Source organism: Bombina bombina, chromosome 12, assembly GCF_027579735.1.
Source record: "Bombina bombina isolate aBomBom1 chromosome 12, aBomBom1.pri, whole genome shotgun sequence".
Taxonomy (NCBI): Eukaryota; Metazoa; Chordata; class Amphibia; order Anura; family Bombinatoridae; genus Bombina; species Bombina bombina.
Window position 1 is genome coordinate 32,974,084 of NC_069510.1, and position 18,333 is coordinate 32,992,416.

Consider the following 18,333-nt stretch of genomic DNA (forward strand, 5'->3'; position numbering starts at 1 on the left):
CGATCGGTGATACCCGGCGAGGTGAAGATAAGGTAGGAAGATCTTCAGGGGCTTAGTGTTAGGTTTATTTAAGGGGGGTTTGGGTTAGATTACGGGTATGTGGGTGGTGGGTTGTAATGTTGGGGGGGGTATTGTATGTTTTTTTTTACAGGCAAAAGAGCTGAATTCTTTGGGGCATGCCCCACAAAAGGTCCTTTTAAGGGCTGGTAAGGTAAAAGAGCTATGAACTTTTTTAATTTAGAATAGGGTAGGGCATTTTTTTATTTTGGGGGGCTTTGTTATTTTATTAGGGGGCTTAGAGTAGGTGTAATTAGTTTAAAATTGTTGTAATATTTTTCTAATGTTTGTAAATATTTTTTTAGTTTTTGTACTTTAGTTAGTTTATTTAATTGTAGTTATTTGTAGGTATTGTATTTAATTAATGTATTGATAGTGTAGTGTTAGGTTTAATTGTAGGTAATTGGAGGTATTTTATTTAATTCATTTATTGATAGTGTAGTGTTAGGTTTAATTGTAACTTAGGTTAGGATTTATTTTACAGGTAATTTTGTAATTATTTTAACTAGGTAATTATTAAATAGTTATTAACTATTTAATAGCTATTGTACCTGGTTAAAATAATTACAAAGTTGCAAGTTATTTAATGAGTTAATTTATTTTGTTAGAATAAAATTATATTTAATTTAGGGGGGTGTTAGGGTTAGAATTAGCTTTAGGGGTTAAAAAATTTATTAGAGTAGCGGTGAGCTCCGATCGGCAGATTAGGGGTTAATACTTGAAGTTAGGTGTCGGTGATGTTAGGGAGGGCAGATTAGGGGTTAATACTATTTATTATAGGGTTATTGAGGCGGGAGTGAGGCGGATCAGGGGTTAATAACTTTATTATAGTAGCGGTGCGGTCCGTTCGGCAGATTAGAGGTTAATAAGTGTAGGCAGGTGGAGGCGACGTTGAGGGGGGCAGATTAGGGGTTAATAAATATAATATAGGGGTCGGCGGTGTTAGGGGCAGCAGATTAGGGGTACATAAGGATAACGTAGGTGGCAGCGCTTTGTGGTCGGCAGATTAGGGGTTAATTATTGTAGGTAGCTGGCGGCGACGTTGTGGGGGGCAGGTTAGGGGTTAATAAATATAATATAGGGGTCGGCAGTGTTAGGGGCAGCAGATTAGGGGTACATAAGGATAACGTAGGTGGCGGTAGGCAGATTAGGGGTTAAAAAAATTTAATAGAGTGGCGGCGATGTGGGGGGACCTCGGTTTAGGGGTACATAGGTAGTTTATGGGTGTTAGTGTACTTTAGAGCACAGTAGTTAAGAGCTTTATAAACCGGCGTTAGCCCAGAAAGCTCTTAACTACTGACTTTTTTCTGCGGCTGGAGTTTGGTCGTTAGATTTCTAACGCTCACTTCAGCCACGACTCTAAATACCGGCGTTAGAAAGATCCCATTGAAAAGATAGGATACGCAATTGACGTAAGGGGATCTGCGGTATGGAAAAGTCGCGGCTGGAAAGTGAGCGTTAGACCCTTTAATGACTGACTCCAAATACCAGAGGGCGGTAAAAACCAGCGTTAGGAGCCTCTAACGCTGGTTTTCACGGCTACCGCCCAACTCTAAATCTAGGCCAAAGAGTTTAAATATTAACAGCCCATAGAATAAAGCTGTATTAGATTACACGGGCAGTGAGTGTAAAAATCCCACACACACAATAATGATCTACTTTTACGTAGATTTCTGCCCTTCATTATCTCTTCCCATCACAAGTCACCCCAATATTGCATTGTACATCAGCTATACTTGTGGGGTAACAGTTTATTTAAGTTTAGTACCGCTCCTATCCCTACTATGCTGCCTCTCTCTCCCTCCCTTACCCTGACTGCCCTCTCTTTCCCTCCCTTACCCTAACTGCCCCTCTCTTTCCCTCCCTTACCCAGACTGCCCCTCTCTCTCCCTCCCTTACCCAGACTGCCCCTCTCTCTCCCTCCCTTACCAAAGACTGCCCCTCTCTCTCCCTCCCTTACCCTAACTGCCCCTCTCTCTTCATCCCTTACCCTGACAGCCCCTCTCTCTCCCTTACCCAGACAGCCCCTCTCCCTCCCTTACCCAGACAGCCCCTCTCCCTCCCTTACCCAGAAAGCCCCTCTCCCTCCCTTACCCAGACAGCCCCTCTCCCTCCCTTACCCAGACAGCCCCTCTCCCTCCCTTACCCAGACAGCCCCTCTCTCTCCCTCGCTTACCCAGACTGCCCCTCTCTCTCCCTCCCTTACCCTGACTGCCCCTCTCTCTTCCTCCCTTACCCTGACAGCCCCTCTCTCTCCCTCCCTTACCCAGACTGCTCCTCTCTCTCCCTCCCTTACCCTGACAGCCCCTCTCTCTCCCTCCCTTACCCAGACTGCCCCTCTCTCCCCCTCCCTTACCCAGACTACCCCTCTCTCTCCCTCCCTTACCCTGACTGCCCCTCTCTCTCCCTCCCTTACCCTGACTGCCCCTCTCTCTTCCTCCCTTACCCAGACTGCTCCTCTCTCTCCCTCCCTTACCCTGACAGCCCCTCTCACTTCCTCCCTTATCTTGACTGCCCTCTTTCTCTCTCTCTTACCCAGACTGCCCCTCTCTCTCCCTCCCTTACCCAGACTGCCCTCTCTCTCCCTCTCTTACCCAGACTGCCTTCTCTCTCCCTCTCTTACCCAGACAGCCCCTCTCTCTCCCTCTCTTACCCAGACTGCCCTCTCTCTCCCTCTCTTACCCAGACTGCCCCCTCTCTCTCTCTCTTACCCAGACAGCCCCTCTCTCTTCCTCCCTTACCCAGACTGCCCTCTATCTCCCTCTCTTACCCAGACAGCCCCTCTCTCTCCCTCTCTTACCCAGACTGCCCCTCTCCCTCCCTTACCCAGACTGCCCTCTCTCTCCCTCTCTTCCCCAGACTGCCCCTCTCTCTCCCTCCCTTACCCAGACTGCCCCTCTCTCTCTCTCTCTCTCTCTCTCCCTTACCCTGGCTGCCTCTCTCTCTCTCCCTCCCTTACCTTGGCTGCACCTCTCTCTCCCTCCCTTACCCTGACAGCCCCTCTCTCTCCCTCCCTTACCCTAACTGCCCCTCTCTCTCCCTCCCTTACCCTGACTGCCCCTCTCTCTCCCTCTCTTACCCAGACAGCCCCTCTCTCTCCCTCCCTTACCCTGACAGCCCCTCTCTCTCCCTCTCTTACCCAGACTGCCCCCCTCTCTCTCTCCCTTACCCTGGCTGCCTCACTCTCTCTCCCTCCCTTACCTTGGCTGCACCTCTCTCTCCCTCCCTTACCCTGACAGCCCCTCTCTCTCCCTCCCTTACCCAGACTGCCCCTCTCTCTCCCTCCCTTACCCAGACTGCCCCTCTCTCTCCCTCCCTTACCCTAACTGCCCCTCTCTCTCCCTCCCTTACCCTAACTGCCCCTCTCTCTCCCTCCCTTACCCTAACTGCCCCTCTCTCTCCCTCCCTTACCCTAACTGCCCCTCTCTCTCCCTCCCTTACCCTGACTGCCCCTCTCTCTCCCTCTCTTACCCAGACAGCCCCTCTCTCTCCCTCCCTTACCCTGACAGCCCCTCTCTCTCCCTCCCTTACCCTGACTGCCCCTCTCTCTCCCACCCTTACCCAGACAGCCCCTCTCTCTCCCGCCCTTACCCTGACAGCCCCTCTCTCTCCCTCTCTTACCCAGACTGCCCCTCTATATCTCTCCCTTACCCTGGCTGCCTCTCTCTCTCTCCCTCCCTTACCTTGGCTGCACCTCTCTCTCCCTCCCTTACCCTAACTGCTCCTCTCTCTCCCTCCCTTACCCTGACTGCCCCTCTCTCTCCCTCCCTTACCCTGACTGCCCCTCTCTTTCCCTCCCTTTTTGCACTGGCTGCCTCTCTCCCTCCCTCCCTTACCCTGACTGCATCTCTCCCTCCCTCCCTTACTCTGGCTGCCTTTCTCCCTCCCTCCCTCTCTTACCCTGACTGCATCTCTTTCTCCCTTACCCTGACTGCATCTCTCTCTCTCCCTTACCCTGACTGCATCTCTCCCTCCCTCCCTTACCCAGACTGCTCCTCTCTCTCCCTCCCTTACCCTGACAGCCCCTCTCTCTCCCTCCCTTACCCAGACTGCCCCTCTCTCCCCCTCCCTTACCCAGACTACCCCTCTCTCTCCCTCCCTTACCCTGACTGCCCCTCTCTCTTCCTCCCTTATCTTGACTGCCCTCTTTCTCCCTCTCTTACCCAGACTGCCCCTCTCTCTCCCTCCCTTACCCAGACTGCCCCTCTCTCTCCCTCCCTTACCCAGTCTGCCCTCTCTCTCCCTCTCTTACCCAGACAGCCCCTCTCTCTCCCTCTCTTACCCAGACTGCCCTCTCTCTCCCTCTCTTACCCAGACTGCCCCCTCTCTCTCTCTCTTACCCAGACAGCCCCTCTCTCTTCCTCCCTTACCCAGACAGCCCCTCTCTCTCCCTCTCTTACCCAGACTGCCCTCTTTCTCCCTCTCTTACCCAGACTGCCCCTCTCTCTCCCTCCCTTACCCAGACTGCCCCTCTCTCTCCCTCTCTTACCCAGACTGCCTTCTCTCTCCCTCTCTTACCCAGACAGCCCCTCTCTCTCCCTCTCTTACCCAGACTGCCCTCTCTCTCCCTCTCTTACCCAGACTGCCCCCTCTCTCTCTCTCTTACCCAGACAGCCCCTCTCTCTTCCTCCCTTACCCAGACTGCCCTCTATCTCCCTCTCTTACCCAGACAGCCCCTCTCTCTCCCTCTCTTACCCAGACTGCCCTTCTCTCTCCCTCCCTTACCCAGACTGCCCTCTCTCTCCCTCTCTTCCCCAGACTGCCCCTCTCTCTCCCTCCCTTACCCAGACTGCCCTTCTCTCTCCCTCTCTTACCCAGACTGCCCCTCTCTCTCTCTCTCTCTCTCTCCCTTACCCTGGCTGCCTCTCTCTCTCCCTCCCTTACCTTGGCTGCACCTCTCTCTCCCTCCCTTACCCTGACAGCCCCTCTCTCTCCCTCCCTTACCCTAACTGCCCCTCTCTCTCCCTCCCTTACCCTGACTGCCCCTCTCTCTCCCTCTCTTACCCAGACAGCCCCTCTCTCTCCCTCCCTTACCCTGACAGCCCCTCTCTCTCCCTCTCTTACCCAGACTGCCCCCCCTCTCTCTCTCCCTTACCCTGGCTGCCTCACTCTCTCTCCCTCCCTTACCTTGGCTGCACCTCTCTCTCCCTCCCTTACCCTGACAGCCCCTCTCTCTCCCTCCCTTACCCAGACTGCCCCTCTCTCTCCCTCCCTTACCCAGACTGCCCCTCTCTCTCCCTCCCTTACCCTAACTGCCCCTCTCTCTCCCTCCCTTACCCTAACTGCCCCTCTCTCTCCCTCCCTTACCCTAACTGCCCCTCTCTCTCCCTCCCTTACCCTAACTGCCCCTCTCTCTCCCTCCCTTACCCTAACTGCCCCTCTCTCTCCCTCCCTTACCCTGACTGCCCCTCTCTCTCCCTCTCTTACCCAGACAGCCCCTCTCTCTCCCTCCCTTACCCTGACAGCCCCTCTCTCTCCCTCCCTTACCCTGACTGCCCCTCTCTCTCCCACCCTTACCCAGACAGCCCCTCTCTCTCCCGCCCTTACCCTGACAGCCCCTCTCTCTCCCTCTCTTACCCAGACTGCCCCTCTATATCTCTCCCTTACCCTGGCTGCCTCTCTCTCTCTCCCTCCCTTACCTTGGCTGCACCTCTCTCTCCCTCCCTTACCCTAACTGCTCCTCTCTCTCCCTCCCTTACCCTGACTGCCCCTCTCTCTCCCTCCCTTACCCTGACTGCCCCTCTCTTTCCCTCCCTTTTTGCACTGGCTGCCTCTCTCCCTCCCTCCCTTACCCTGACTGCATCTCTCCCTCCCTCCCTTACTCTGGCTGCCTCTCTCCCTCCCTTACTCTGGCTGCCTCTCTCCCTCCCTCCCTCTCTTACCCTGACTGCATCTCTTTCTCCCTTACCCTGACTGCATCTCTCTCTCTCCCTTACCCTGACTGCATCTCTCCCTCCCTCCCTTACCCAGACTGCTCCTCTCTCTCCCTCCCTTACCCTGACAGCCCCTCTCTCTCCCTCCCTTACCCAGACTGCCCCTCTCTCCCCCTCCCTTACCCAGACTACCCCTCTCTCTCCCTCCCTTACCCTGACTGCCCCTCTCTCTCCCTCCCTTACCCTGACAGCCCCTCTCACTTCCTCCCTTATCTTGACTGCCCTCTTTCTCCCTCTCTTACCCAGACTGCCCCTCTCTCTCCCTCCCTTACCCAGACTGCCCCTCTCTCTCCCTCCCTTACCCAGACTGCCCTCTCTCTCCCTCTCTTACCCAGACAGCCCCTCTCTCTCCCTCTCTTACCCAGACTGCCCTCTCTCTCCCTCTCTTACCCAGACTGCCCCCTCTCTCTCTCTCTTACCCAGACAGCCCCTCTCTCTTCCTCCCTTACCCAGACTGCCCTCTATCTCCCTCTCTTACCCAGACAGCCCCTCTCTCTCCCTCTCTTACCCAGACTGCCCCTCTCCCTCCCTTACCCAGACTGCCCTCTCTCTCCCTCTCTTCCCCAGACTGCCCCTCTCTCTCCCTCCCTTACCCAGACTGCCCTTCTCTCTCCCTCTCTTACCCAGACTGCCCCTCTCTCTCTCTCTCTCCCTTACCCTGGCTGCCTCTCTCTCTCTCCCTCCCTTACCTTGGCTGCACCTCTCTCTCCCTCCCTTACCCTGACAGCCCCTCTCTCTCCCTCCCTTACCCTAACTGCCCCTCTCTCTCCCTCCCTTACCCTGACTGCCCCTCTCTCTCCCTCTCTTACCCAGACAGCCCCTCTCTCTCCCTCCCTTACCCTGACAGCCCCTCTCTCTCCCTCTCTTACCCAGACTGCCCCCCTCTCTCTCCCTTACCCTGGCTGCCTCACTCTCTCTCCCTCCCTTACCTTGGCTGTACCTCTCTCTCCCTCCCTTACCCTGACAGCCCCTCTCTCTCCCTCCCTTACCCAGACTGCCCCTCTCTCTCCCTCCCTTACCCAGACTGTCCCTCTCTCTCCCTCCCTTACCCTAACTGCCCCTCTCTCTCCCTCCCTTACCCAGACAGCCCCTCTCCCTCTCTTACCCTGACAGCCCCTCTCTCTCCCTCCCTTACCCAGACTGCCCCTCTCTCTCCCTCCCTTACCCTGACTGCCCCTCTCTCTTCCTCCCTTACCCTGACAGCCCCTCTCACTTCCTCCCTTATCTTGACTGCCCTCTTTCTCCCTCTCTTACCCAGACTGCCCCTCTCTCTCCCTCCCTTACCCAGACTGCCCTCTCTCTCCCTCTCTTACCCAGACAGCCCCTCTCTCTCCCTCTCTTACCCAGACTGCCCTCTCTCTCCCTCTCTTACCCAGACTGCCCCCTCTCTCTCTCTCTTACCCAGACAGCCCCTCTCTCTTCCTCCCTTACCCAGACTGCCCTCTATCTCCCTCTCTTACCCAGACAGCCCCTCTCTCTCCCTCTCTTACCCAGACTGCCCCTCTCCCTCCCTTACCCAGACTGCCCTCTCTCTCCCTCTCTTCCACAGACTGCCCCTCTCTCTCCCTCCCTTACCCAGACTGCCCTTCTCTCTCCCTCTCTTACCCAGACTGCCCCTCTCTCTCTCTCTCTCTCTCTCTCCCTTACCCTGGCTGCCTCTCTCTCTCCCTCCCTTACCTTGGCTGCACCTCTCTCTCCCTCCCTTACCCTGACAGCCCCTCTCTCTCCCTCCCTCACCCTAACTGCCCCTCTCCCTCCCTTACCCTGACTGCCCCTCTCTCTCCCTCCCTTACCCTGACAGCCCCTCTCTCTCCCTCTCTTACCCAGACTGCCCCCTCTCTCTCTCCCTTACCCTGGCTGCCTCACTCTCTCTCCCTCCCTTACCTTGGCTGCACCTCTCTCTCCCTCCCTTACCCTGACAGCCCCTCTCTCTCCCTCCCTTACCCAGACTGCCCCTCTCTCTCCCTCCGTTACCCAGACTGCCCCTCTCTCTCCCTCCCTTACCCTAACTGCCCCTCTCTCTCCCTCCCTTACCCTAACTGCCCCTCTCTCTCCCTCCCTTACCCTAACTGCCCCTCTCTCTCCCTCCCTTACCCTGACTGCCCCTCTCTCTCCCTCTCTTACCCAGACAGCCCCTCTCTCTCCCTCCCTTACCCTGACAGCCCCTCTCTCTCCCTCCCTTACCCTGACTGCCCCTCTCTCTCCCGCCCTTACCCAGACAGCCCCTCTCTCTCCCGCCCTTACCCTGACAGCCCCTCTCTCTCCCTCTCTTACCCAGACTGCCCCTCTATATCTCTCCCTTACCCTGGCTGCCTCTCTCTCTCCCTCCCTTACCTTGGCTTCACCTCTCTCTCCCTCCCTTACCCTGACAGCCCCTCTCTCTCCCTCCCTCACCCTAACTGCCCCTCTCTCTCCCTCCCTTACCCTGACTGCCCCTCTCTCTCCCTCTCTTACCCAGACAGCCCCTCTCTCTCCCTCCCTTACCCTGACAGCCCCTCTCTCTCCCTCTCTTACCCAGACTGCCCCCTCTCTCTCTCCCTTACCCTGGCTGCCTCACTCTCTCTCCCTCCCTTACCTTGGCTGCACCTCTCTCTCCCTCCCTTACCCTGACAGCCCCTCTCTCTCCCTCCCTTACCCAGACTGCCCCTCTCTCTCCCTCCCTTACCCAGACTGCCCCTCTCTCTCCCTCCCTTACCCTAACTGCCCCTCTCTCTCCCTCCCTTACCCTAACTGCCCCTCTCTCTCCCTCCCTTACCCTAACTGCCCCTCTCTCTCCCTCCCTTACCCTGACTGCCCCTCTCTCTCCCTCTCTTACCCAGACAGCCCCTCTCTCTCCCTCCCTTACCCTGACTGCCCCTCTCTCTCCCGCCCTTACCCAGACAGCCCCTCTCTCTCCCGCCCTTACCCTGACAGCCCCTCTCTCTCCCTCTCTTACCCAGACTGCCCCTCTATATCTCTCCCTTACCCTGGCTGCCTCTCTCTCTCTCCCTCCCTTACCTTGGCTGCACCTCTCTCTCCCTCCCTTACCCTGACTGCCCCTCTCTTTCCCTCCCTTTTTGCACTGGCTGCCTCTCTCCCTCCCTCCCTTACCCTGACTGCATCTGTTACAGAAGCATTAGTTATTTTGTTATGAAGAGCTTATTTCCCAGCAGCAATGCCTGAACCAGCAAGCCAGCGCCTAAGAAGGGCTCCAAGAAAACTGTAACAAGTTTCATTTCATAAAGAGTTAACTCTTTTTTTTTCAGCTTTTAGAAACTATTGTCTAATCACCTCTGGAGCCAGACTGCTAATTGATAAGATGAACTTGTAAACTTGTTATCTTAAGTACTGTAATCCTATTGTGGCCTGTCAAAGGACAGTGCTCTCTATCTAAATGTGTGATGGGGGATTTTGTGCTTCCCCCCCTCTCCCCCTGGGAGTGCCCTGTGTGCATGTAACCTTAATAAAAAGCAGGCTGGGCATCCCAGTCCTGAGTTCTTGTTTGACCCTCAATCGCAGCGTTGACTCGTTTTGTGGGCAGAAGGGTATCCTAGCTGTACTGCAGCTAAGGGAGATTATTCTATATTTGCGAGACTCATATAGAATACTATGGAAAGCAGCTTCTCCCCTCTTTAGCAATAGGGATCCAGGCTACTAAGCGGTCCATCTCTCAGCGAGACTAAGGGTAACCGTAACAGCATCTCTCCCTCCCTCCCTTACTCTGGCTGCCTCTCTCCCTCCCTTACTCTGTCTGCCTCTCTCCCTCCCTCCCTCTCTTACCCTGACTGCATCTCTTTCTCCCTTACCCTGACTGCATCTCTCTCTCTCCCTTACCCTGACTGCATCTCTCCCTCCCTCCCTTACCCAGACTGCTCCTCTCTCTCCCTCCATTACCCTGACAGCCCCTCTCTCTCCCTCCCTTACCCAGACTGCCCCTCTCTCCCCCTCCCTTACCCAGACTACCCCTCTCTCTCCCTCCCTTACCCTGACTGCCCCTCTCTCTCCCTCCCTTACCCTGACAGCCCCTCTCACTTCCTCCCTTATCTTGACTGCCCTCTTTCTCCCTCTCTTACCCAGACTGCCCCTCTCTCTCCCTCCCTTACCCAGACTGCCCTCTCTCTCCCTCTCTTACCCAGACAGCCCCTCTCTCTCCCTCTCTTACCCAGACTGCCCTCTCTCTCCCTCTCTTACCCAGACTGCCCCCTCTCTCTCTCTCTCTTACCCAGACAGCCCCTCTCTCTTCCTCCCTTACCCAGACTGCCCTCTATCTCCCTCTCTTACCCAGACAGCCCCTCTCTCTCCCTCTCTTACCCAGACTGCCCCTCTCCCTCCCTTACCCAGACTGCCCTCTCTCTCCCTCTCTTCCCCAGACTGCCCCTCTCTCTCCCTCCCTTACCCAGACTGCCCTTCTCTCTCCCTCTCTTACCCAGACTGCCCCTCTCTCTCTCTCTCTCCCTTACCCTGGCTGCCTCTCTCTCTCTCCCTCCCTTACCTTGGCTGCACCTCTCTCTCCCTCCCTTACCCTGACAGCCCCTCTCTCTCCCTCCCTTACCCTAACTGCCCCTCTCTCTCCCTCCCTTACCCTGACTGCCCCTCTCTCTCCCTCTCTTACCCAGACAGCCCCTCTCTCTCCCTCCCTTACCCTGACAGCCCCTCTCTCTCCCTCTCTTACCCAGACTGCCCCCCTCTCTCTCTCCCTTACCCTGGCTGCCTCACTCTCTCTCCCTCCCTTACCTTGGCTGCACCTCTCTCTCCCTCCCTTACCCTGACAGCCCCTCTCTCTCCCTCCCTTACCCAGACTGCCCCTCTCTCTCCCTCCCTTACCCAGACTGCCCCTCTCTCTCCCTCCCTTACCCTAACTGCCCTTCTCTCTCCCTCCCTTACCCAGACAGCCCCTCTCCCTCCCTTACCCTGACAGCCCCTCTCTCTCCCTCCCTTACCCAGACTGCCCCTCTCTCTCCCTCCCTTACCCTGACTGCCCCTCTCTCTTCCTCCCTTACCCTGACAGCCCCTCTCTCTCCCTCCCTTACCCAGACTGCTCCTCTCTCTCCCTCCCTTACCCTGACAGCCCCTCTCTCTCCCTCCCTTACCCAGACTGCCCCTCTCTCCCCCTCCCTTACCCAGACTACCCCTCTCTCTCCCTCCCTTACCCTGACTGCCCCTCTCTCTCCCTCCCTTACCCTGACTGCCCCTCTCACTTCCTCCCTTATCTTGACTGCCCTCTTTCTCCCTCTCTTACCCAGACTGCCCCTCTCTCTCCCTCTCTTACCCAGACAGCCCCTCTCTCTCCCTCTCTTACCCAGACTGCCCTCTCTCTCCCTCTCTTACCCAGACTGCCCCCTCTCTCTCTCTCTTACCCAGACAGCCCCTCTCTCTTCCTCCCTTACCCAGACTGCCCTCTATCTCCCTCTCTTACCCAGACAGCCCCTCTCTCTCCCTCTCTTACCCAGACTGCCCCTCTCCCTTCCTTACCCAGACTGCCCTCTCTCTCCCTCTCTTCCCCAGACTGCCCCTCTCTCTCCCTCCCTTACCCAGACTGCCCTTCTCTCTCCCTCTCTTACCCAGACTGCCCCTCTCTCTCTCTCTCTCTCCCTTACCCTGGCTGCCTCTCTCTCTACCTCCCTTACCTTGGCTGCACCTCTCTCTCCCTCCCTTACCCTGACAGCCCCTCTCTCTCCCTCCCTTACCCTAACTGCCCCTCTCTCTCCCTCCCTTACCCTGACTGCCCCTCTCTCTCCCTCTCTTACCCAGACAGCCCCCTCTCTCTCCCTCCCTTACCCTGACAGCCCCTCTCTCTCCCTCTCTTACCCAGACTGCCCCCCTCTCTCTCTCTCCCTTACCCTGGCTGCCTCACTCTCTCTCCCTCCCTTACCTTGGCTGCACCTCTCTCTCCCTCCCTTACCCTGACAGCCCCTCTCTCTCCCTCCCTTACCCAGACTGCCCCTCTCTCTCCCTCCCTTACCCAGACTGCCCCTCTCTCTCCCTCCCTTACCCTAACTGCCCCTCTCTCTCCCTCCCTTACCCTAACTGCCCCTCTCTCTCCCTCCCTTACCCTGACTGCCCCTCTCTCTCCCTCCCTTACCCTGACAGCCCCTCTCTCTCCCTCCCTTACCCTGACTGCCCCTCTCTCTCCCGCCCTTACCCAGACATCCCCTCTCTCTCCCGCCCTTACCCTGACAGCCCCTCTCTCTCCCTCTCTTACCCAGACTGCCCCTCTATATCTCTCCCTTACCCTGGCTGCCTCTCTCTCTCTCCCTCCCTTACCTTGGCTGCACCTCTCTCTCCCTCCCTTACCCAGACTGCCCCTCTCCCTCCCTTACCCAGACTGCCCTCTCTTTCCCTCTCTTCCCCAGACTGCCCCTCTCTCTCCCTCCCTTACCCAGACTGCCCTTCTCTCTCCCTCTCTTACCCAGACTGCCCCTCTCTCTCTCTCCCTTACCCTGGCTGCCTCTCTCTCTCCCTCCCTTACCTTGGCTGCACCTCTCTCTCCCTCCCTTACCCTGACAGCCCCTCTCTCTCCCTCCCTTACCCTAACTGCCCCTCTCTCTCCCTCCCTTACCCTAACTGCCCCTCTCTCTCCCTCCCTTACCCTGACTGCCCCTCTCTCTCCCTCTCTTACCCAGACAGCCCCTCTCTCTCCCTCCCTTACCCTGACAGCCCCTCTCTCTCCCTCTCTTACCCAGACTGCCCCCCTCTCTCTCTCCCTTACCCTGGCTGCCTCACTCTCTCTCCCTCCCTTACCTTGGCTGCACCTCTCTCTCCCTCCCTTACCCTGACAGCCCCTCTCTCTCCCTCCCTTACCCAGACTGCCCCTCTCTCTCCTTCCCTTACCCAGACTGCCCCTCTCTCTCCCTCCCTTACCCTAACTGCCCCTCTCTCTCCCTCCCTTACCCTAACTGCCCCTCTCTCTCCCTCCCTTACCCTAACTGCCCCTCTCTCTCCCTCCCTTACCCTGACTGCCCCTCTCTCTCCCTCTCTTACCCAGACAGCCCCTCTCTCTCCCTCCCTTACCCCGACAGCCCCTCTCTCTCCCTCCCTTACCCTGACTGCCCCTCTCTCTCCCGCCCTTACCCAGACAGCCCCTCTCTCTCCCGCCCTTACCCTGACAGCCCCTTTCTCTCCCTCTCTTACCCAGACTGCCCCTCTATATCTCTCCCTTACCCTGGCTGCCTCTCTCTCTCTCCCTCCCTTACCCTGACAGCCCCTCTCTCTCCCTCCCTTACCCTAACTGCCCCTCTCTCTCCCTCCCTTACCCTGACTGCCCCTCTCTCTCCCTCTCTTACCCAGACAGCCCCTCTCTCTCCCTCCCTTACCCTGACAGCCCCTCTCTCTCCCTCTCTTACCCAGACTGCCCCCCTCTCTCTCTCCCTTACCCTGGCTGCCTCACTCTCTCTCCCTCCCTTACCTTGGCTGCACCTCTCTCTCCCTCCCTTACCCTGACAGCCCCTCTCTCTCCCTCCCTTACCCAGACTGCCCCTCTCTCTCCTTCCCTTACCCAGACTGCCCCTCTCTCTCCCTCCCTTACCCTAACTGCCCCCCTCTCTCCCTCCCTTACCCTAACTGCCCCTCTCTCTCCCTCCCTTACCCTAACTGCCCCTCTCTCTCCCTCCCTTACCCTGACTGCCCCTCTCTCTCCCTCTCTTACCCAGACAGCCCCTCTCTCTCCCTCCCTTACCCTGACAGCCCCTCTCTCTCCCTCTCTTACCCAGACTGCCCCCCTCTCTCTCTCTCCCTTACCCTGGCTGCCTCACTCTCTCTCCCTCCCTTACCTTGGCTGCACCTCTCTCTCCCTCCCTTACCCTGACAGCCCCTCTCTCTCCCTCCCTTACCCAGACTGCCCCTCTCTCTCCCTCCCTTACCCAGACTGCCCCTCTCTCTCCCTCCCTTACCCTAACTGCCCCTCTCTCTCCCTCCCTTACCCTAACTGCCCCTCTCTCTCCCTCCCTTACCCTGACTGCCCCTCTCTCTCCCTCCCTTACCCTGACAGCCCCTCTCTCTCCCTCCCTTACCCTGACTGCCCCTCTCTCTCCCGCCCTTACCCAGACATCCCCTCTCTCTCCCGCCCTTACCCTGACAGCCCCTCTCTCTCCCTCTCTTACCCAGACTGCCCCTCTATATCTCTCCCTTACCCTGGCTGCCTCTCTCTCTCTCCCTCCCTTACCTTGGCTGCACCTCTCTCTCCCTCCCTTACCCAGACTGCCCCTCTCCCTCCCTTACCCAGACTGCCCTCTCTTTCCCTCTCTTCCCCAGACTGCCCCTCTCTCTCCCTCCCTTACCCAGACTGCCCTTCTCTCTCCCTCTCTTACCCAGACTGCCCCTCTCTCTCTCTCCCTTACCCTGGCTGCCTCTCTCTCTCCCTCCCTTACCTTGGCTGCACCTCTCTCTCCCTCCCTTACCCTGACAGCCCCTCTCTCTCCCTCCCTTACCCTAACTGCCCCTCTCTCTCCCTCCCTTACCCTAACTGCCCCTCTCTCTCCCTCCCTTACCCTGACTGCCCCTCTCTCTCCCTCTCTTACCCAGACAGCCCCTCTCTCTCCCTCCCTTACCCTGACAGCCCCTCTCTCTCCCTCTCTTACCCAGACTGCCCCCCTCTCTCTCTCCCTTACCCTGGCTGCCTCACTCTCTCTCCCTCCCTTACCTTGGCTGCACCTCTCTCTCCCTCCCTTACCCTGACAGCCCCTCTCTCTCCCTCCCTTACCCAGACTGCCCCTCTCTCTCCTTCCCTTACCCAGACTGCCCCTCTCTCTCCCTCCCTTACCCTAACTGCCCCTCTCTCTCCCTCCCTTACCCTAACTGCCCCTCTCTCTCCCTCCCTTACCCTAACTGCCCCTCTCTCTCCCTCCCTTACCCTGACTGCCCCTCTCTCTCCCTCTCTTACCCAGACAGCCCCTCTCTCTCCCTCCCTTACCCCGACAGCCCCTCTCTCTCCCTCCCTTACCCTGACTGCCCCTCTCTCTCCCGCCCTTACCCAGACAGCCCCTCTCTCTCCCGCCCTTACCCTGACAGCCCCTTTCTCTCCCTCTCTTACCCAGACTGCCCCTCTATATCTCTCCCTTACCCTGGCTGCCTCTCTCTCTCTCCCTCCCTTACCCTGACAGCCCCTCTCTCTCCCTCCCTTACCCTAACTGCCCCTCTCTCTCCCTCCCTTACCCTGACTGCCCCTCTCTCTCCCTCTCTTACCCAGACAGCCCCTCTCTCTCCCTCCCTTACCCTGACAGCCCCTCTCTCTCCCTCTCTTACCCAGACTGCCCCCCTCTCTCTCTCCCTTACCCTGGCTGCCTCACTCTCTCTCCCTCCCTTACCTTGGCTACACCTCTCTCTCCCTCCCTTACCCTGACAGCCCCTCTCTCTCCCTCCCTTACCCAGACTGCCCCTCTCTCTCCTTCCCTTACCCAGACTGCCCCTCTCTCTCCCTCCCTTACCCTAACTGCCCCCCTCTCTCCCTCCCTTACCCTAACTGCCCCTCTCTCTCCCTCCCTTACCCTAACTGCCCCTCTCTCTCCCTCCCTTACCCTGACTGCCCCTCTCTCTCCCTCTCTTACCCAGACAGCCCCTCTCTCTCCCTCCCTTACCCTGACAGCCCCTCTCTCTCCCTCCCTTACCCTGACTGCCCCTCTCTCTCCCGCCCTTACCCAGACAGCCCCTCCCTCTCCCGCCCTTACCCTGACAGCCCCTCTCTCTCCCTCTCTTACCCAGACTGCCCCTCTATATCTCTCCCTTACCCTGGCTGCCTCTCTCTCTCTCCCTCCCTTACCTTGGCTGCACCTCTCTCTCCCTTACCCTGACAGCCCCTCTCTCTCCCTCTCTTACCCAGACTGCCCCTCTATATCTCTCCCTTACCCTGGCTGCCTCTCTCTCTCTCCCTCCCTTACCTTGGCTGCACCTCTCTCTCCCTCCCTTACCCTAACTGCTCCTCTCTCTCCCTCCCTTACCCTGACTGCCCCTCTCTCTCCCTCCCTTACCCTGACTGCCCCTCTCTTTCCCTCCCCTTTTGCACTGGCTGCCTCTCTCCCTCCCTCCCTTACCCTGACTGCATCTCTCCCTCCCTCCCTTACTCTGGCTGCCTCTCTCCCTCCCTTACTCTGGCTGCCTCTCTCCCTCCCTCCCTCTCTTACCCTGACTGCATCTCTTTCTCCCTTACCCTCACTGCATCTCTCTCTCTCCCTTACCCTGACTGCATCTCTCCCTCCCTCCCTTACCCAGACTGCTCCTCTCTCTCCCTCCCTTACCCTGACAGCCCCTCTCTCTCCCTCCCTTACCCAGACTGCCCCTCTCTCCCCCTCCCTTACCCAGACTACCCCTCTCTCTCCCTCCCTTACCCTGACTGCCCCTCTCTCTCCCTCCCTTACCCTGACAGCCCCTCTCACTTCCTCCCTTATCTTGACTGCCCTCTTTCTCCCTCTCTTACCCAGACTGCCCCTCTCTCTCCCTCCCTTACCCAGACTGCCCTCTCTCTCCCTCTCTTACCCAGACAGCCCCTCTCTCTCCCTCTCTTACCCAGACTGCCCTCTCTCTCCCTCTCTTACCCAGACTGCCCCCTCTCTCTCTCTCTTACCCAGACAGCCCCTCTCTCTTCCTCCCTTACCCAGACTGCCCTCTATCTCCCTCTCTTACCCAGACAGCCCCTCTCTTTCCCTCTCTTACCCAGACTGCCCCTCTCCCTCCCTTACCCAGACTGCCCTCTCTCTCCCTCTCTTCCCCAGACTGCCCTCTCTCTCCCTCTCTTCCCCAGACTGCCCCTCTCTCTCCCTCCCTTACCCAGACTGCCCTTCTCTCTCTCTCCCTTACCCTGGCTGCCTCTCTCTCTCTCCCTCCCTTACCTTGGCTGCACCTCTCTCTCCCTCCCTAACCTTGGCTGCACCTCTCTCTCCCTCCCTTACCCTGACAGCCCCTCTCTCTCCCTCCCTTACCCTAACTGCCCCTCTCTCTCCCTCCATTACCCTGACTGCCCCTCTCTCTCCCTCTCTTACCCAGACAGCCCCTCTCTCTCCCTCCCTTACCCTGACAGCCCCTCTCTCTCCCTCTCTTACCCAGACTGCCCCCCTCTCTCTCTCCCTTACCCTGGCTGCCTCACTCTCTCTCCCTCCCTTACCTTGGCTGCACCTCTCTCTCCCTCCCTTACCCTGACAGCCCCTCTCTCTCCCTCCCTTACCCAGACTGCCCCTCTCTCTCCCTCCCTTACCCAGACTGCCCCTCTCTCTCCCTCCCTTACCCTAACTGCCCCTCTCTCTCCCTCCCTTACCCTGACTGCCCCTCTCTCTCCCTCCCTTACCCTGACTGCCCCTCTCTCTCCCTCTCTTACCCAGACAGCCCCTCTCTCTCCCTCCCTTACCCTGACAGCCCCTCTCTCTTCCGCCCTTACCCAGACAGACCCTCTCTCTCCCTCCCTTACCCTGACTGCCCCTCTCTCTCCCGCTCTTACCCAGACAGCCCCTCTCTCTCCCGCCCTTACCCTGACAGCCCCTCTCTCTCCCTCTCTTACCCAGACTGCCCCTCTATATCTCTCCCTTACCCTGGCTGCCTCTCTCTCTCTCCCTCCCTTACCTTGGCTGCACCTCTCTCTCCCTTCCTTACCCTAACTGCTCCTCTCTCTCCCTCCCTTACCCTGACTGCCCCTCTCTTTCCCTCCCTTTTTGCACTGGCTGCCTCTCTCCCTCCCTCCCTTACCCTGACTGCATCTCTCCCTCCCTCCCTTACTCTGGCTGCCTCTCTCCCTCCCTTACTCTGGCTGCCTCTCTCCCTCCCTCCCTCTCTTACCCTGACTGCATCTCTTTCTCCCTTACCCTGACTGCATCTCTCTCTCTCCCTTACCCTGACTGCATCTCTCCCTCCCTCCCTTACCCTGGCTGCCTCCCTCCCTCCCTCCCTTATCCTGACTGCATCTCTCTCTCACTCTCTTACCCTGACTGCATCTCTCTCTCCCTCTCTTACCCTGACTGCATCTCTCTCTCACTCCCTTACCCTGACTGCATCTCTCTCTCCCTCCCTTACCCTGACTGCATCTCTCTCTCACTCCCTTACCCTGACTGCATCTCTCTCTCACTCCCTTACCCTGACTGCATCTCTCTCTCACTCCCTTACCCTGACTGCATCTTTCTCTCCCTTACCCTGACTGCATATCTCACTCCCTTACCCTGACTGCATCTCTCTCTCCCTCCCTCCATTACCCTGACTGCATCTCTCTCTCCCTTACTCTGGCTGCCTCTCTCCCTCCCTCCCTTACTCTGGCTGCCTCCCTCCCTCCCTTCCTCCCTCCCTTACCCTGACTGCATCTCTCTCTCCCTCCCTCCCTTATTACATCTTTCTCTCCCCCTTGCCCTGACTGCATCTCTCTCTTTCCCTTACCCTGACTGCATCTCTCCCT

At 57.9% G+C, this 18,333-nt stretch overlaps 1 protein-coding gene across 1 annotated transcript in view; it reads right to left on the reverse strand.

The window, feature by feature from the left end:
* KCNT1 (potassium sodium-activated channel subfamily T member 1) overlaps positions 1-18,333 on the reverse strand; it is a 497,185-nt gene that overhangs the window by 203,079 nt on the left and 275,773 nt on the right. The window lies entirely within an intron of this gene.